This window comes from Ambystoma mexicanum, chromosome 12, assembly GCF_040938575.1.
Source record: "Ambystoma mexicanum isolate Mex_15411 chromosome 12, UKY_AmexF1_1, whole genome shotgun sequence".
Taxonomy (NCBI): Eukaryota; Metazoa; Chordata; class Amphibia; order Caudata; family Ambystomatidae; genus Ambystoma; species Ambystoma mexicanum.
In genome coordinates, this window is record NC_090936.1 from 130055337 (window position 1) to 130076139 (window position 20803).

General features: G+C 47.2%; 1 protein-coding gene across 6 annotated transcripts in view; it reads left to right on the forward strand.

Moving 5' to 3' along the window:
* Nucleotides 1-9672: 9672 nt before the first annotated feature.
* ARHGAP8 (Rho GTPase activating protein 8) overlaps nucleotides 9673-20803 on the forward strand; it is a 664042-nt gene continuing 652911 nt past the window's right edge. For 2 of the 6 annotated variants that reach the window (XM_069628162.1, XM_069628163.1), the window contains exon 1: nucleotides 9703-9924. The gene's annotated coding sequence lies outside the window, so the exon portion shown is untranslated. Of the gene's footprint in view, nucleotides 9925-14606; nucleotides 14697-20803 lie in introns of all 6 variants that reach the window. The other 4 variants (XM_069628160.1, XM_069628159.1, XM_069628161.1 and 1 more) reach the window with 4 other exon arrangements.

A 20803-nucleotide genomic window follows, 5' to 3' on the forward strand; every position in this document is an offset into this window, starting at 1 on the left:
GTTATATTAACAAAAAGATCTCCTCCTAGGGTCAAACTAAAACACAAAATACCAAGACAGTCTGTTATAAACAGTGCTTTTTATAGTTCAAAAGATTTCAGGACTCCTACATTTACAGTCTCTGTATTGTTCTGCCAAACAAAACCTCCTTTGGCCTCCTCTTGTTAGTAGATGGGTAACTTGGATCCTTCCTGCCAGTCCTTTAGATATTGTTGAGTCTCGCCAGAAATACAGCTTGACTCTATCATTCATTGTGCGCTAGACTAAGCTGGGTTTGCGGCCACAGTTTCTACAGAGGCACCTAAGGGTCCTTTTCACCTCGCTTGGCTAGTGCCCCATTATTGATGCTCTGTAGCTCCTCTCTACTGTTCTGGTCCTGAACCTACTCGCTGCCATGTCACATGCTTGTTCAACCTGCCACTGTTGGTTAGACGCCTTCAGCTTGGGGTCTTTTCCCTACCACCTCTCTCAGGCTTACCATGCCCTCTTGTTCCTTCAAGCTCTCAATTGCCACCCACTTGCTAGATCGTCCTCTCACCACCTCGATAGCTTTCTCCAACCACTTCCTGGTGTTATACTCAAACCCCCTTCTGTTGTCTTTCTCCAACCATCTCCTGGTCTCTTGTTGTTTAACAAAGCATTTTTAGTAGTTTTCTTCATTGACAGAAACAATAACAAAACATTGCAACCACAGGTCAAACAATTCTCTCTCGAAATCCACAGGGGTCCCACCCCTTTGCCCCTCATCCCTAACTCCCCTTCCCAATCTCCCTTCCCTAACATGACATCCCCTTTCTGCCAACCTCCCTCCCCTCTATCCCTCCTTCCCCACCCACAAGAGCCTACCCAGTCTCCAACCATGTCACCCAAACCTTTTGAAACTTTGAGGCAACCTCTATCTCTATATATCCTTTTTGTATAGCTCTGTACGGTAGTTCATGTCCTCCAACCATTGCTGGAAGCCCTGAGTTTCCGGTGTGCCCCATTCCTTCGCCAGCCTCATTGTACCCAGCGTCATTACAGTCCGAAGTAGCGATTTATCACTCGGGCTGAAGCCTGAGTCTCCCTACACATTTAGTAGGAACAGTTTAGAGCAATCGGGGCCCATCCCTCACACCATCCTGGTGATTTTACCTCTCCCCTTGTCCCAGAAGGACTTTACTATGGGGCACCAGATCGAGTGATCAAAGGATACCACATCCCTCTTGCACTTCAGACACAGGGAGTCAGCTGCCCAGCACATCCGGTGCATCTGGTCTCGACTATAATAAACTCTGTGCAACACCTTATATTGTATCAGACATAATCCTATTGCGATGCGTGCTTCCCTTGGTGACCCCCAAGGCTTCCGCCCTGTCTTTATCCTCCATGGGTTCTAGGTTCCCTTCCCAGGGCGCCCTCAGTTTCGACAAAGGCTTGGAAGTGATGTTATTTAACATCTGATACAAACATGTGATCCCATTTTACTTGATCTCCCCCTACATAATGTTAGCCTCCATAGGCGACCTGTCTGGTAGGTCCCATATATGCCAACCCATCCCGGGACATTGCATGCTGCAGACACATGTATGTGTATTGGTCCTTCTCTGTCAGCCCGTAAGTACCTTGCAGTTGTTGAAAGGAAGCAAGCTGTTTTTGTTCCACAATATGTGCTAACCGTGTGATGCCTTTGTCCTGCCATTTCCGCTGGTTACCTAGTTTCCGAACTTCCAGCAAGTCTGCATTGCCCCATATAGGAGCCTCCTTAGTTACCACCACATCCCAGCCCATAGCCTTCAAGGCGGCTTTCCTAGCGTCCAGCCCGCTCGCCCTGTGAGCCTGTGTTCAGCCCTAGCACCGTAAATCACCTGTAGGGGAGGGACTGATCCCATCTAGCCCAGTTCCCGGCCTATATGGGGTTCTCCTCTCCCTCCACGCCCTGCAACAACCATTCATTGATCACCAGTAGTTGAGAGGCCCAGTAGTAATGGTGTACATTTGGGGACCCCATCCCATACCAATCGAGTTAGTGTTGACATTTCTATCCTTAGGGTCTTCCCTCCCCATATGGGTCTCCTCTGCAACCCCCCAATGGCCCGGAAAATCCCAGGGGCAACCCCTACTGGAGCATTTTGAAGAACGTATAGGAGTCTCGGCAGCATTATGATTTTGAACAAATTAGCGCTCCCTACCAAAGACAGCGGGAGCATTGGCAAGTGTTTCATGTCGTTTCTCAGTCTGTCTAGCACCGGGTCCAGGTTATTTTTGAAAAATGGTGCATCTCCACTCCTACCCTGATACCCAAATACTTAAAGGAGGACTGTTCTATCACATGTGGGCACTTCTCTGGGATTGCCAAGTCCCGCTCCCTAACTGGCATTAGAATTCATTTTTCCCAGTACATTTTTAGCCCACTGACCTCCTGAAGTCTCAAAAGACCCCATTGACTCGAGACCCTATTTTATGGGGGGTCTTTCAAGTAGATAAGGACATTGGTCGCATAAAATGAAATAAGCCCCCCCCGCCTGATTCTCAAACACCTGTATCTCAGGGTCTGATCGAACTCGCACCGCCACGGGCTCCAGAGCCAGTAGGAAAAGCAGTGGTGAGAGTGGACAGCCCTGCCTTGTCCCACGCTGGAGTGGGAAGCTGTCGGAGATCCAGACATCGGGCCTCATTATGATTTTGGCAGTAACCTGCCGATGCTACCAGCGGGTTGCCGCCGAACACGTAACACTGTTTCCGCTGCCTGATATGCTGGTGCCACATTACAAGTCCCAGCGGTCCGCAATATCAGGCGGCAGAAAGTGCAAGTCCCCATTTTCGTGGAGTCCCATAGTACTGCATGCAAATGGGGACAAAGAAGCACTGACTCCATTGCTAACGGTGTGGTGCTTCCGTGAATACAATGTCTGCAGCACCCATTGCCCCTGGCAGGTCAGACCTGCTGGGAGCAATGACTTGCAGTCATAGTTGGTGTCTGGCACCCTTATTTACAGACCGCCAGGCTTATAATGAGGTCCAATGACCTTAACCCTTGCCTCTGGGTCCTTATACAGTAATTTAACCCATCCAACAAATCTGGGCCCAAATCCAAATTTCTCCGTTATCCGCCCAAATTTACTCCACCCCACTAAGTCAAATGCTTTTTCAGCATCTATGACCATGACCGCATTTGGGCCCCTCAAAGATGAGACTGCGTCCAGCACACTGTACAGGCATCGAATATTCATTCTGGTCGCCCTGCCTGGTACGAACCCACAATGATCGGGGTGTATCAATTCACCCATCAGCTGCAACAATTTATTGGATAGGGCTTTTGCAAGGATTTTCGTTTCCCTGTTGATCAGAGGGATTGGCTGGTATGTGGCACATTGTTAAGCCGGTCTCCCCTTCTTGTGAATCACCACTATCATGGCTTGATGTCTGCCGGCAGTGTGTCCTCTTCCAGACCTTCCGGAAACATTCCCCTCCTTCCCTGTGCTGGCTCCCGGCCCACTAGCTTCCGCAACTCTACCGCGTATCTGCTCAGCCGTGGTCACTTGTCTGCTTGTAGTTGCGCCGTAGCTGCTTGGATCTCCTCTAGAGTGGGGTCGAGTTCCAGCCGCTATCTGTGCTCCCGATTCAGCTCTGGCAGACTTGTCCCATCTTTGTATTGCCTGGTCTTTGCCCTCTCACAAGATGAGGCCTTCGCATATAGTCCCCGGTAATAGATCACAAATGCCTCCGCTATCTTGTCTCTCTAGCCATGTCCCCTCCTGCGGGTTTGATTTCTTTCACCCATTTCGCCTCATCATCCCTCCTGTCTAGCCATGCCAATAAGCAGCCACATTTGTCCCTGTATCGAACACTCGCGCCTGTTTGTCCCAGTATGCTGCCCGTGCCACCTCTACACGTCTCCCTGTTGGTCGAGAAGTATGCACCTAATTCCTCCCTAATGGCGTCTGCTATCTTGGTGTTCTTTAGGTAGCAGGCGTTGAGCCGCCACCCTCCCCTTTGCACCCTTCTCCTCCCTTGAACATGAACCAGCAGCGTGGAGTGATCTGATATTCCTCTTGGAAGGAACTTAGCTGACTTTGCCTTACCCACGCACATGCTGGGTAAGAATATATATCTATCCGTGATGGGGCTGAGTGCGCAATTAGAATAGAAGGAGGACCCCAATTCCTCTGAGTGCAGGTCCCGCCATATGTCCCTTAGCCCTGTGGCCTCCATAAATGTTTTGAGTTTAGTGTGGGACTGGCACTGTCACTGCCTATATGGCACCATGTCTATTTTCGGGTCTCACTCTGTCATTAAAGTCGCCCCCACTAGTGTGATGTCCCCCCCATAGTCCACTAACCATTTCAGGACTACTTGTAATGTTTCTCCCTGCAGCGATGGAGGTGCATGCATGCAGATAAGGCATACCTTCTCCCCCCACAATACTCCACTCAGCAGAACTCCCCTGTGGTCCCTTTACACTTGTCGCACCTCCAAGGGTAGCAATTTCTTTTATAGGATTGCCACTCCCCTCTGGAGCCTCCTGCGATTCCTGCATGCTCCACTATCGGCTACCACCCCCTCCCAGGAATCTACACACCTTCCCAATCATGTCGGTTTCTTGCAGCATCACAATATCTGCTGGCTGTAGCGCTAGGTATTTTGATACTAGGCCTCATTTTATTTTGCCCAGAAACCCAATGACATTCCATGTCATACAGCTCAGTGACGCTGTCCTTGTCGTACCCTCATCCACCATTATGATATGATATGGCATTGATAACACGCCTATACACAAGTGTTTCAAGGCGCGACGAGGCAAGGGAGGGGAAACAGAGGGAAGACAGACAACGCTCCTACTAGACCAGGTGACATTAAGATCGCACAAGTGCAGGGGAGGGGGAAAGGGGAAAAGTGTGGTGGAAAAGGGGACGGGGCTGTGCAGTGCATAGGATAACAGAAATAAAAAAGACAATAAATAAAAGTGCAGCCAGCTGGTGGCAAGTGCAAGGGTAAGTGCAGAAAACAGGGGCCAAGTGCTAGTAAGGGCTGTAGGGATACAGAAAACAGTCCCTGAGTGCAAGGTCTGCCGGGGGGCATTGCAGGTTTGCAACTGGCAGGGAGGGGACCTAGGCCCGAGATCAGAGGGTAGCCAGGTAACCAGTGCAGTTTCAGATTCAGCCAGGAGATCAGCAGGGGAGAGGAGGAGAGAAAGCAGAAGCAAAGAGGAAGGTCTTGAGGTGCTTCAGGAACCGAAGATGGTTCTCAAGTTTCAGAGAGGCTGTTCCAGAGAGAGGCCCCAGCAGAAGATAGATCTACAACCAACTCGCTGCTTGGAGAAGCAACCGACCCTGAGGGAGTTGGAGGTGGATGAGCTAAGAGCTTGAGAAGGAAGATATTTAGGAAGAGAGAGTTGAAGGTATTGAGGCCCCAGGTCCCAGAAGGCCTTGTGGACATTCAGAGACCTGCAGTCCCAAAACCTTGTTGAACCCCCCCCCCCCCACTGCCCTCTTGAACTCCCCTGGACTGAGATAATCGGAAGCCCAAAACCTGTATGAAACTCTTAACCCCTTGCCCCCACCCTATGCTTTCCGAGCGCAAAGCGTCTTTCATCCCAAACCAAGAAATCAAACTGTGATCGTCCTAGCCCATCGGCCGGCGATCTGGGGGTGTGCTGCACACAGCGTCTTTCTAGCTCTGCTCCGGCTATATGGCTCTCTTGTGCAATGCGGGCTGCTGTGTGCCCCTGCTCCGGCATTGCCCCACAGCCAGGGACTCATATGTTCGCAAGTTGCATAACACATGGTCCCAGTTCTCAGCAGGCCTGCTCTCCTCTGCCGTCGTTGTGCTGCTCTGTTTATTTAGGCCCTCACCATCAGCCCAGTCCCAGGCCTCCATTGGGTTTTGAAATAACCGGACTCCTCCCGGTCCTGCCACCCAAAGGGTAGCTGGGAAGAGCATGGCATATTTAACGTTGGCTGATCTCAGTCTTGTCATGGCCTCTTCGAAGGAATGTCTCGCCCTCTACACTGCCCTTTAAAGTCCGGGTAAATTGTCACCTTGGCCCCTTTGCCCATTATTGGGCCCTTCCTTCTTGATAGTACTGCATCCCGATCTCGGAAGTCCAATATTTTGCAATGACAGGCCTGGATTGCGTCCCGAGGATCGCTCTGCCAGTGACTCTGGGTGCCCGCTCCACGAAGAATAATTTGAGAGGCCTGATGGACCCATCCACTCTGCCAACCATTTCGCCAGGTACAGCTTGACTGATGGCCCCACTATTTTTTCGGGCATGCACTGGACCTGTACGTTGGTCCGTCAGGCCCTCCGCTCTGAATCCTCTGCCCTGTCCCCCAGGAGCTAGCTTTATTAAAGCTGTAACATCAAACTTGCCTGCCAGTGTTATTTCAAAGCAGTCTTCAAACAGTTATTGGCTTTACAGCTGTAAATAATGTGCTACCGGTGTGAGTAAATGGTTTTAGCCAAGTGTGCCTTCGACCACTTGATGTATGTCCCTACTGAAGTCCTGTTAAAAACAAGCATTGGCAAAGTCTACAGTTTTGGCTTGTGAATTGGTATTGGATAGGCATTTTCCAAGTACAGCTATCATATGTCCTGTACTCACTACATTTTGCAGGTGTTACCCCATTAAGGCAGTGCCTACCAAATGCCTTTTCAACACCTAAGCAAAAGCCAAAACTGGTGGCTTTGCAAGTGCTTATTTATTGGTATCCCCAAGAAAATATACATTTAAAATATGCAATCAGTGCAGGAAAGGAACTGGATTTCCACAGATGTGTAATGTGGCAAAAATGGTTGCCCCAGATCAGGGGACGCCAAAAGCCCAGGATTGAGCCATGATACAACATTTCACCTGCAGTGCTCGGCTTTTCCCAGAACTCTTAGTCTAATTTCGGAGCTTATAAGAACTCTGCCCCATCTGGGCTTTTTGTTTTGTCTTGAAGCACATTAAAATGTGATTTGAGGTAGACAGGTGCAGACACAGGAGTGGGTGGGAAATGGGGAGTGGCCAGTTGTGTACCAAGCAGGGGGGGGCAATCTGCCCCCCAGAAGCCCTTTTGAAAGCCAGACCGGGACATTTGTCAGTGGGACACCTATCCCTCTCAGCACCTCAACAAGGGTGTCTAACTGGAAAGGTGCCCCACTGGCAGGACAACATACTCTTTCCAAACGGGAGAGGTGTCCCAACTCTCACTGCCACGACAAGGTCCCAAGGAGCTCCAGGCAGCTGACGGGCTCACACAAGAGCATTTCAATGGGAGCCATTAGGCACTGATGGGAGGGAGGGGGTACTATTAGCATGGACTTTTGTCCCTTTAGAAAGGTGAATGGGAGGAAGTGATCAGAAATGAGAAGGGTGCATAATGCTACATGCTTTATGAAATAATGACAATGGCTTTAAAACCCAGGAGGATTTGTTAGGCTCACATTAATCTGCATGATGTTATTGTGAGTTTGCATGCAGGATGGGGAGAATAAAACTAAAGCCATACTCTTATTGATTAACATATTTCTATGACAATGTATATAGTGTATAGTTAGTTTACTATGAAAGGTTAGTTTATTATGTAATGTGGTTTGCTTCCAAGGCATTGCTATAAATTAAATATTACGCACATGAAATGCAAAGCAAAACCTTAATAAATATCTACATCAACTAAACCTGGGAAGATGTGCTCTGTTCCTTAAGCAAAGTGTGTGATCCTGTGCAAATCATTTAACCGCACTGTGTTTTATCTGCAGCTCTGTAAGTGACCTGCTGCAAAGCTTATAGTAATATATCATGCTAATATTTTTAAAAAGCCAAATGACTGTACAGTTGCTCAATACATAATAATAGTGCAATTTAGGTATTTTGCACCACAGATTTATTTGCCACTTGGCTTACTTATGGCAACTTATTCTGAAGTCACTTCCATGGTGCCTCCAAGTATCAAAGACTTGATGATGCGCCTTGCAATGTCCTTTTCTGTGAAGTAATTTATGTTGGTGCTATCCATATGCAAATTAGGAGGTTTGCATGTATTTTGCCCCTGAGCACCTTGTCAGAGCTCTAATAGATAAGTTGCCTGCATCTCTAATGATTCTGCAATTATTATTTTTTGTTATGCATTAAAATGCCATCTGCCACTAATGTTACCAAAAAAGTAGATTGGGGCAGGGGTGCGCGTGAATGAGACTGTATGGAATTACACCCACTGCATTTGGGGGGAAAAGTAGTAGGGCTTTTTTCGTGGCTTGGCCCAGATGCGTAGCCAGGATCTTCTTGCAAGTGGGGCCTGAAGCTAATGTAGTTGAGCCCACCACAGTGACATTAGCGCTGCAAATGCCCACAAAGCGCTGCTGAGTGGGCATTTATAGATTTTGGGTAGGCCTTGCCTGCTCAGGTCCCCTGTGTACGTCTCTGGCTAGGCCACCTCCCTCTTGCAATGCTGGATGCTCCCCTGGCCGTGGCTATGGTCTGTGGGATGACCCTTAAAGGGTGGGGATCGCCAGTCTGCCAAGACTACTCCTCTACATCAACCACCAGGGTCGGACTGGGACAAGAAATAGGGCAGGTCACCCAAAAAAGAGTGGCCCACCCCTCACCTCACGACCCTTGACCTCTGATGACATCACTGGAAGTTATGAAATTTGACCCCACCCCAAAGTGACACCCCAAGCGATGAAACATGACCTTTCACCCCTTGACAAAACAGCAAGTGGCATCAAATAGCATTTTCCGAAGTGCACTAAATTACTGTGAATCCAAACAGACGTCCAATTCCAAATGATAATGTGTTATTGTATATTACTTACGCTTAAGCTCTTTTTTTAATAGAACAAATATGCATACACTATCACCCAGCCTGTGTTGGTACTCATTTATAGACCTAAGAAGGATGAAAGGCTTTTTGAAAAAAGAAAAGACAAATTGGAAAAAAGAAAATATTATTTTTGTTCAATTTTTTTCTTCTTCCAAGCCGGCCCAGGCATGCCAGAAACCGGCCCCCACTCCCCAGGGACGATTTCGGCCTGGCCACAGGCCGAAAGGCCAATCCGAGCCTGTCAACCACCCATTGCTGCAGCCATTTCCCCTCGCCTCACACAGGCGGTGGAATCCAGGAGTAAGGTGGCAAGTGGCAACAGGAACTACACTTTGCCGTGTAGAGATGGTTTCCACATATCAGCTGCCGACTGTAGTCCCAAATGAGACTGCACACACATTGTCAAGGCTGCAGGAGAGAAGACTTCTGTGCAGCCTTTAAAACACATTTAACAGTGCAGTTCATGAAACGGCTTAAAAGTTGACTGGCAGTCCACAAATCAGAAATCTGCAAGTTAGCACAGCCGGTTAGGCCTGTATTGCTCTGATATTATATGTCAAGTTCAACCTGCAAATCCTTTCGAATTTTTCCAATTCCCTCTGTAAAGTGTACTCCAAAATTGGGTCGAGCTCGGTTGCTTGAACTGCACATATTCCAAGGAAGGGGAGGGTGCAAAGAGGGAGGGGGGATTTTTGCCATGTAGTGACACATTTAAGCACCTATGTCCCATTGTAGTTTTGTTCATTTCGAGTAGTCACTGCAATAAAATAATACAACTATTTTCCGTATACCCCTTACCCACAAACTCTACCGTTTTACTTTGAAGATCTCCCTCATCAACACTGGTGCGCTACGACCAGGTAGATTGGATTTCGGGAGAAACAGACACGCCCTTTCCGTTGCAACTGAAAGTAAACCCTCCTTGTTCCTGCCCACCCTGAGCCAGCCACGGTGAGGTGTGCAGCTGAGGCTGGAATGCGACAGGAGGAGGCACAGGTACCTCGGCAAAGCACAGTGGCGTGAGTGGCTGCCTGCCCCCCGGCGCGTGCTCGCGGAACCCCAAACTAGCCGGCCGGAGCCCCGAGCAAAAGGCAGCCCTAAGCGCCAGAGAGGCGCTCCCCGCGCGGCCGCTGAGGTAAAACTTCTGCGTCTCTCTGGGAAGTCGTGTGTGTCTGCGTTCAGGCGTGCTCAAATAAAGCCGTGCACGCGCCCGGCCACAGGCACTGCGCTGGGGCCCTTTGGAGAAGGTGCACGCTGACTTCACTGTGCAGGTGGGGTGGAAAGAGAGTGTTGGGGGGATTTCCTAGGTTTAACGAACTGCATGTTAAAGACATGTATAATCCCCCGCCGACGTAACTGAATGCCACGCTCCCCTCTACACGTGCATTGGTTCACACGAGGAGTTTCGTTACCTCCGTTTGCACTAACAATAAGGTCTTTCCAGTGTATTGGAGCCTTCCGTCAAAGTTGCATATGTTTGAATATACATTCAGTTATTTGACTTGAGTTCCCTGTACTTTCTTTGGCAACGTACACTTTGTATCACAATAAACATTGCACGTGTATCCAGGGACGTCTGTTCTTGTACATACAAACATGCGGGTCAGCTAGGAATTGTGTTTGCACACTTGAATTGCGCTGACATAGTGTATGCTTTCGGAGAAAGTCACAATGTTATGTGGCAGCAAAATATAAATGTGTTGCTATGTTGCCATGTGTACCCATGTCTATGGGTTGCATGTGTGCAGAACCGAATACGTTTTGAGTGGATGGATCTACGTTTTTGCCGTCAAATGTTTATGTTGACAAAGTACATACATGTCCCTAATTCACAGTTCGGACTGGTGATTTGTTTAGTAATAACTGAAGCGTGTTTCTCAGTGTGTAAGGCCACATTGTGTTAATACATTATGCGGTGCTTTGTGCTGAAGTATTTGCCCCTCAGATTAAATGGTGCAAACGCCACGGCTCAAAAAAATGAAGCAATACGGTATTTTTGCGGTAAAAAAGAAGTTAAAGAGAATACAGAAGAACATTATCGATAACTGCTTGATGGTGGAAAAAGAAGACGCCTTTTAAATAACACCTTTTTTGTTTCTTCTGAACAATCATGCAACTTATTCCTTTTTTGAAGCTGCACTGGGATATGATATGATATATGGCATTTCTAACGCGCCTATACACAAGTGTTTCAAGGCGCAACGAGGCAAGGGAGGGGGAGCAGAGGGAAGACAGACAAGGATCTTACTAGGCCAGGTGACATTGAGATCGTGCAGGTGAGGGGGCGTAGGGGGAGTGGCTGTGCAGTACATAGGAAAACAATAAACTAATAAAGACAATAATTAAAAAGGTGGTCATCTAGTGGCAAGGGCAAGTACAGACATCAGGTGTCAAGTGTTGGTAGGGGACTGTAGGGATACAGAAAAACAGTCCCAGATTGCAAGGGTTGCTTGAGGGGCAGTGCAGGTGTGCGACTGGTGGTGAGGGGACCTGAGCCCGAGATCAGAGGGCAGCCAGGTAACCAGTGCAGTTTAACTTTCTGCCAGGAGGTCAGCAGGGGCGAAGAGGAGAGAAAGAAGCAAAGAGGAAGGTCTTGGGGTACTTCCAGAACTAGAGATGGTTCTCCTCAAGTTTCAGAGCGGCAGGGAGGCTGTTCCAGAGGGAGGCCCCAGCAGAAGAGGGAGCTATACCACCAACTCTTTGGAGAAGCGACTAACCCTGAGGGAGTTGGAGGCAGATGAGTGAAGAGCTCTAGAAGGAAGATATTTAGGATGGGAGAGTTGAAGGTATTGAGGCCACAGGCCCCAGAAGGCCTTGTGTACAATGCAGAGGGTTTTGAACGTAATCCTCGCTGCCACTGGGAGCCAGTGCAGAGCTTTCAGTCCTGGAGAGAAACCATCCCAGGGCTTGAGGCCAAGGACATGTCTCGCAGTCCTGTTTTGGATTAGTTGCAGAGGACGGAGAGTAGAAGAGGCTGTTGCAGTAGACCAGCCTAGAGAGAACTAGAGCTCTAGAGACTCTGAGCTTCTGGGCGAAGGAGAGGAAAGGAAGAATACCTCTGAGGAGGTGCAGCTGGTAGTGTGACTTCTTAGAGATGTGAGGAGAGAAGGAGAGTGTGGAGTCGAAGATGACCCCACGGTTTTTAGCCTCACAGATGGGAGCAGGAAGAGGGCCAAGATAGGCCGACCAGAGAGTGACAGGAAAGGAGGGAGAAGGTGTGCCAATGAGGAGAATCTCGGTCTTACTGGCATTAAGGCAGAGATCATTGACGGCACACCACTCCTGGATTGCAGACAGTCAGAGAAGAGGTGGCAGAAGAGAGCCAGAAAATGAGTTGTCATCCGCATAGCATTGACATTTGGGACATAGAGTGGCATTGTGGTGGGCAAGTGCCAGGCATTGGTTGAACAGCCTGGGAGGGAGGTTAGACCCCTGGGGAACACCACAGGTAGAGATGGAGGAGAGGAAGGTCCCAAGTTGGACCTGGGAGGGTCGATCGGAGAGGAAAGATGACAGGCAGGGCAGGGCCTGATCGGTGATACCCAGGTTATCACAGAGACGGTTGAGCAGGATGGCATGGTTGACCATATCAAAGACAGAAGAGGGATCAAGTAGGATGAGGACACAGGGGGTGTTGGAATCGAGGTTGAAGAGCAGGTCTTCACAGATGTTCAGGAGAGCAGTTACCATGCTTCTGGCAGCTCTGAAACCAGACTGATGGCCATGGAGACAACCAACAAATTCAGTGTAAAGATTAAGCTGGGAGATGGGCAGCTTTTCCAGGCGTTTGCCCAGGAAAGGAGTGATGGAGATTGGGCGATAGTTAGCTGGGCAGGAAGGGTCGGCAGAGGGTTTCTTAAGAAGAGCGTGCACAAGGGAGTGCTTCAGGGGGAAAGGGAAGACTCCAGTGGCAAAGGAGTGGTTGCAGAAGTCAGCCACAGCAGCAAGGGTGTAAATGTGGTCCTTGATGCTTTTGGAGGAACAGTGGTGAACCTGTTTTGACGAGACTTGCATAGATCGGATTTGCCTAGAAACTTTGTCTGGAGAGAACCGGGGAAAGGCAGAGAAGAAGGGAGGAGAGGTGGCCGAAAAGGGCCAGAGGAAGAGCTAGGAGGAGGGGTAGAGGCAGAGAGAGAGGACAGGATGTCTAGAGTTTTAGAGATGAAATGAGAAGCCATGGTTGTGCAGAGGGCCCAGGAGGGGACAGGAGATATAGAGACTGCAGCAGGATTGGCTGGCTCCTTGCATATTTTAAAGAGTTTGGCCGAGTTGTTAGATGCTGCAGAGATGTGGTCTTGGGTGTGGGCTCTCTTCTTGGTGCGGTCAGAGAGCCGGTATTGCCTTTGGAGCAAGCGGCAGGCCAGTTTGTCAGAGGATGTACCGGAAGCATGCCATTTTCTCTCAGCCACCCTGCACTTGCGTTTAAGAGTGACGAGGTACGAGTCGTACCAGAGTTGCTCTTGGCTTTGGGCTTCAAGCAGATCCTCATGACAGGGGCAAGAACATCACAAGTATCGGATATAGCAGCGTGGAGCATGGACAGGGCTGTATCAGGGTGTGATTCAGCCAAGGGTGTTTGAATGGTTTTACCAATACTGTTTCTGTTCTTCGGATAGGAAAGATTTAATCCAAAGTAGCTCTGTGTGATACTGTTTTTAGGATCACTGCAGACCAATTTAGGTTTTTTAACTACTAGCAATGGTTGTCTGTTAGTCATTCAGGTCCTCGTTGAACTCATTAAGCATAGAGGTAGAAAGTTCGCAACCTATGGTGTGGTATAATGAAAGTTAGCAAAATAGAACTTTATTTAAATATGTTAAAAGAAAATGTAAAATTAAATACATACAGTTTATCAAAAACACGAAAGCTATTGCACATAAGTTAATCATGAAAAAAAAATAATAATAATAATAATAGTAAAACAATTTAACACAACCGCTCTGTTGTGTCAAAGTGGTGGTGTTCAAGGGCAGTGACTAAGACTATTCTAGATGGAATAACTCTTCCCTATAGTTTTTTTTTTTTTTTTTTAAATGTCTAGAGGAGTGTATAATCATTAAAACCTCCTTGGGGAAACAATGACTTGTCCAGGTGTAGGTATTCACACAACAGAAATTGTGCTCTTAGGTGTGGGCTTCAATTTCGACATGTTTCTTTTCTTGTTCCTATTGATGGTGACCATTCATCAGGAGTGTGTGTAAGTGACTAATAAAGCTTGGGCTCTCCGTTTAATAGTTCTTCCAATTTAGTCTTTTTTCCATTGATCCACGGACACATCGGTATCACCACATCATGGGCTGGAAATAAAAACAATAATAAATAGCTATAAGTGCTATATCAATATATGGGTTCTATAAAAAGACCTTTTACCTAAAGGGTAAATGTACTTGTTATGGTGTGTGGGAGTAGCCAGTTTTCGCATGGGTGGCCTGTTTAATAGACTTACAACGTGCGTAGTCTGAACAGCATATCATTGTGCTTGGATGCTACCAATAAACCGACGCTCATTCCTTCTCTGTGTCATACCCTTTGTTTCGAACAAAGGGCTTCTGTGTAAGACATAATGTTAAAACTAACCTAGTTGATCTTTGTCTCTTCAAAATGCAGTTTATAGACGATGTGGTCCATTTTACTGTGTTAGACAGGTTTTCACTGTAACCTTAGAAAAAGGGGGATGTAAGTCTCAAGCTGAAATTAATGCGTCTCTGTTTAGATTGCTTACTCACCCTCCTAAGGTGTTTCTTTTATCGCGATGGGTGATGTTTTTCCCAATCTCAATGTGTCTTGTAACCTCGTTTCTGGCTTTCATTCGCTTAGGGGTAGTTGATACTCTAGGAGAGTAAACGGAGAAACGTTTGAGTGAGTCTTCATTAGTGAGCCTGCGCCTGCATGGAGCTGAAGAAAAAGGTACTTTTTTTTAACGTTGGTAGCTAAGCTTGTCTCTTTTTCTATTACTCTGCCCGCGCCTGCAAATCCCCAGCAGTAAAGAATATATATATATATATATATATATATATTTTTTTTTTTTTAAACTTTCTTTTTTGACACACTTGACAGTACATTACAGCGCACATTGTAGCATTATCTCCAGTACAGGCAGTAAATCCAGAAGGCGGGATCCGGGTAACATATACTTCATTAAAGCTCAGGTATACAATAAGGAGGAGAGGGGACCCGGGGGGTTGAGGGGGAGGGAGCCCCAGGGTGCTAAGGATTTATAGATACCATTACACATTCAATACAGCATACAATAAGTTCACATTATGGATCTGTGGGATCGCCCACGGTTGGTGATGCAGATGCCAGATACGCTGTGAGCGGTCCCCATATGTTTTTTGGACGGGAGTCAGGTGGTTCCATGCGCGCTCATTGCTCCTTCATATCATTAGCCCATACAACATCTCTGAGCCAATGATCCTTGTTGGGGACGATGGGGCTGATCCTTCGTACCAGTATGCAGCGCTTTGCAAGTAATAGGCATAGCCTAACAAACTTATCCACATGCCCAATGGGGGATTCAAACACGTGAAACGGGCAAGGTTGCGGTAAAGGATGGATAATTAGGTCTGCCATATCCGACAAAAGTGCACGCACATGACGCCAAAACTGGTTCAGTATCAGGCAGTCCCAGATCATATGAAAAGATTCTGCATCATCACAGTTACACAGGGTGCACGCAGCGGTCCCTTAGTTGGAAAACGAGTCTGTGTGGAGTATAGTGGAACCTATGTAGTATCTTCAGCTGTATCAATTAGCATCTGGAGTTGTATGAAACCTTGCGTGTCTGAGTGCATATGTCCGACCAGAGATCATCTGTAATGTCCACCTTCAAGCCTGTTGCCCATTTGGAATTGGTGTTTTGTTGCGGTATGGGGAGGCGGTCTTGTATCAGCCGAAATAGAGATGAGACTAGACCTTGGCTTTCGCCCAATATCAAAATATATTCCAGCAATGCATCGTTCTCTGGTTCCACAGGGAAGTCTAACCACTGTTTCTTACATGTCCTGCGAAGGCCAGGGTATTGTAACCATTCTAATGATGCGTGGTTCGTGAGTGTCGTGATGCCATCAGGCCGAATGAAGTTACCCTTCGTATGTAAGGCCCCCAGAGTGTGAAACCCAAGCCTGTGTCCCAATTTTACATGACCCGGTGTCAAAGTGTGGAAGGAAGGGCCTACAATTCCTCAAAGTGAAGTCTCTTTGAAATGGAGTGGAAGGATCTATTTCCCTCCATATCTTGTTCCAAGCAAGTGACTTAATGCTGGCAGGGTAAAATCCACAGTCGTCTATGAGCAGATGGGGAAAGATCAGGAAGGGTCACAGGTCCCTGTCACCTGCTGAGAGATTTTCCAGCCGTGCATGAGGGGGTGGGGGTTGTGTCAGAGTACCAAAAGGTGGGAAACTGCCTGTGCAGTCATCCAGTATAGACAGAAGTTTGGAGCAGCAACTGCCCCCCCCCCCCCCCCATACGGCTGTGCTAGCCTGCTCCATTTCAATCGCACCGCCCCAGAGTGCCACATGTATTTACATATTACGGATTCTAATTCCTGGAAAAAGGTTTGCCAGGCCATATTGGTATGTTGAGGAATAGGTATAATAATTTGGGGAGCACAGTCATTTTGAGAAGTGATATCTTGATTGCTATGGTAACGGGCAGGCGGGACCAGCTCTGTAAGTTCCCCTGTATTTGCAACATATACATTTTGTAATTGTAGTCCTATAACTCCGGACTGTGTCTAGCAATCGCCACTCCTAGATAATGGATAGTCGAAGGGGCCCATGTGAGTCCTTGCAAGTCATGTGGAGGAGTAGTTGGGTCTGTGAGGGGAAAAAGTTCTGATTTGCTACAGTTGACTCAAAACCCTGCTAGTTCGCTGAATGGCCCTTTGGTGTGTTCAAGGGTCAAGTATGTATAGTAATGCATCGTCTGCATAAAGAGAGATGATTTCTGGCTTCCTGGCCATCCTGCTCCCTTGGTGTTGATGTTTATGCTGTATGAGATCAGCGATAGCAAATATAAGAGGCGAAAATGGGCAGCCCTGGCGGGTGCCTCTTCCTATGGCTAAACTAGAAGACAGTAGTCTGTTGGTGCTAGCTAACCATGGCCACTGGGATGTATATAAAAGGCGCGGAAGGCTAGAAAGTTTGGGCCAAACCCGCATTTGGCTAACACTGCATGGATGAAACTCCATGACACAGAGTCAAACGCCTTTTGGACATCTAATGCACCAGCCACTGCCTGGGTTTCGTGGTCAATCTGGTCTAATGTATTGAAAAGACGTCGCAAGTTCACACCATCGAACCTTGTCTATCATATATACGTACGCTTCTGAAATATTTCATAACTTCTAAGGATGTACAGTCAATTTATATACCCCAGCCCTCAGTACTTACAAATGAGTGGGACAGGATTTAATCCATTCGACCCTTTGGTATATTTTTCCCCTCAGGATTATGTTTCCCCTTTTGCATTATTCTTGCAATATGAATTTTCTTTTTGCTCTGGGCACCCTCTTAAGGACGGGTTTTAATTCTTCCCCTCGAGAATAGGTAGGCATCAGTCAGCAAGATAGTGTCCGTTTAACTAGTTATCCAAAAATGTATCCAAAACGAAAGCTATCCATCTATTCCATCTCATTTCTGTTGTCCTAAATTCTCCGTTCTTTCCTTTTTCCTCTCCATCAGTCAGCGAGGGGGTGAGTGTCGCCTAGAATGTATGGGTTTGAACTTTTGTAGAGCAGAAACCACATGCCTTAAATGTGGGTATCATTTCTCTTTTCTATTTGGCTAATGTATACGATTGGACAGTGTTCCAAAAGTGATATCACGCTAAACCAACGCCTCTGTAGTCATTGGGCATATTAATGAAGGGGGCAGTCTGATGGGAGTAACTTCCAAACCCAGTTTCCACCCAATTTGATATGATGTAGTCTTCAACAATTGTAACTTTCTAAAACAGCATATTTCTTGCATGTGATCATGTTACTAATCGTTTCATCAGATTGCTCTTACATAGGAAAATTAAATAATTCAGTTTTATATCGGTACAACATGGGATTTTTGTGCTACAATGTTTGGCTCTGTACATATTAATACTTTTACAAAAATAATTTTTCCATCTCAAAGTAAGAGGCTTGCATGCACGGATGCTAGGATATATGGATCTGCATTTGCCTAATTTGCATAATTAACATATAAACATGTCATTTTACAACCATGTGATCGTGCTTCTCAAGCTGAGATTTCGTTCAGTAGTTACAAGCAAAACAAAATTCCCAAAATAAGATTCCCTATGCACATTTCTCATCGTGCATTATTTGATATAATGGGATGAATTACAATATGAAATGGCAAGCTAATAGAGCCAAATGGTATCAATGCACCCACGATCACTGTGGCCTTGCGGGACACCCTGTGCCCTGAAGGGCTGCCCATGATCATGGCCCTGGCAATGTTTTTGTCTGTCACCATGCCCTTCTCTTCTATGAATTGGAGGGATGCAGGTGGGAAGACAGTGTGCCTGAGCTCCTTACTGTACTCTAATGTGACAGTCCAGGACTTTTCTTCACCCAGGTTGCCCGACGAAGCAGCCTGCCTGTCTCTGCTCTCTTCACCCAGGCTGTTCTTCACTGTTCTGCTCTCTGGGGTGGAGTTGACTTCACTCACTTTCACCTCCAAGGCCACCTGGCATAAATGGCCAAGGTGGACTTCTTTGCAGGGGCAGCATTGGCAGACATGAGGTGATCTGACCTGGAGCATGGCCATATTTCTCTGTTCAGGCCGCACAACCCATGTGGATTCATGGGTGGAGAAGTGCCTTCTCCGCCCAATTTCTTACAAAACAAATTCATTTTCTTTTTTTTTGTTTTGTTTTTTTTCTTTCCCCTAGACCCTCTTCTGCCCTCCCAGCCACCTACGCACGTGGCCCAGGGGGTTTAATGATGATGGGGCTTATCCGGCCTGGCCCCCAGGTGGGCTGACAGCTGCCATGGTCCTGTGGGTGCTCAGACTGTTCTTGGGACACAGCACAGGCCCACAGTAAGGACCCTGGGACGCCCTGCACACACAGCCTAGCTGACAAATGTTTCTAGGCCTTGGAAGCTGGAAGGGTGGGCAGTCTTGAGCAGCCCCCTGCAGCCTAGAAACTTCTTGAGGCTGCGTTCCCCTCTTCCCCGCCCCGGCCAGGGAGTCTGTAACCATTGCTGCTTTTTTTCACCAACCGTTCCTCAAGGATTCTTTCTAGAATCCTCTTCCCCTGCCCAGCCCATTCCCCAACAATACTACTACACTAATCTTTAACATGCGCAAAGTAGCTTTCCAATAGGAGGGTACAGCGTTCCACCTGCAGTAGGCAAGGAGATTCTTTTTTGTCACTGTAAACATGGCTGAAATTGGACCTGATCTTCTGGGACACACCAACCATTAATTTCTTAGACTTGCAGTTGCTGATGAAACCTGTTCACCACAAGTGCAAAGCAAGGGACCTGCATAGTCTTGCCAATTCGATAAAACAGGAAGGACCTTTTGATCCATTTGCCTGCTGCAACAAAGCCTAAATACAATCTAAGAGGCCTTCGCCACTGTACCTCCAGCTTCTCCCAGATGTCTCCTCTATGGTTTCTGGTCTAAAACTCTTGCAAGCACAATGCAGCCGGGTGACGAGCTGCATGCACCTGATTTCCTCTTGAATTACTAGCAGAATATTTTTGGCTGTTAGAGGAAGGAATGATCACACAGTCTGTCGTGATAGCTATGTACTTAAGGCTCTGACAACTGGTCCACATCTTCCCGGAGAAGTGAACCTTTGTCCTACAGACTGCTCTAGTACCCACCCGCTGTAGCTATAACCTTGTATAACTCTGGTACTACTCTGCAAGAGAAAAACCATCAGCTGAGAACCTCCCACCAGTGATGGGATTTTCCCATAACTCTCCAGAATCCAGGGTTTTCCGCAAAAGTGTATTGCCAAGATAGCATTTGGCAGGCACAGTCCGCATGGGCTTTGTGCTATATTTTGCCACGCTCAAACACTCCCACAACAATAGCCTGGAACATTGTGTGGACACTGCTATTCAGTACTGGCATACAGTGGGTAGAGCCTGTTCTATCTCCCATGCGCTAACGCAGCTGCAGGGGTAATTTTGCAGACTGCTGGAAGTATCTTGATTGTCTGATGGTGCGGGCAGGGATGCTCCTCAGATCTTTCGACTTCTCATGTGTGTTTTCTCTGCACACTGCTTTCCTGCAAAGTGTGCAAGCGGCCTGATTCAGTAGGTTTATTCTGTGTGAAGTACTGCCAATGTTTGTCTTTCGTTAAGGGCCATCACAAAGGCTAGGGTCATGTTGGTTTGCTGGTGGTCCTTGAGGCTTTTTCCGGATGCCATCTAATGATGCGACGTGCAAAGGCTGTACACGGGTAGAGGGAAAGCCTCCATTAATAGCACAGTCTCTGCATCTCTCGTTGCATTCTCCTCCTCGGTATTGCTGCTTTCCAGTACCAGCCCACATTCCCATTTGGACTTTGATCTTTTGTCTGGATTTTCATCCATCTTACTATAAAATGTTTGCCTCACTTACCAGTGGCTGAGGGCGATGAAAATGGAGACCTGGGATTTTCAGGCTTGTGGTTCTGTTCAACTACTCATTTTTTTTTTGTTGGCATTCCCTGTTCTTCAATAGATGAGATCTGTGCACCTCTCCCTTCTTCCCTTGAGATAGTGGACAAAACTGAATGTGCATCTTACTCTGTCAACCTCTGCGGATGTTCATCGTTGTGATCCTATAATACCTTTATTTTATTGCATCAATTAGTTTCCAAAGAGAACTTTAAATGCACACATGTAAAAAAGAAAAGAGTCGATGAAGAAAAAGACGAAAAGTGAACCAACTCTAACGGGGAGAAAAAAAAAGAAAAATAAACAAATCTGTGTTCAGACAAGAAGTATTCAAGAACGAAGGCACTGGACCAGTATGTACAGAATTAAATTCATAGATCATAGAAAAAGTAAGTGTCCA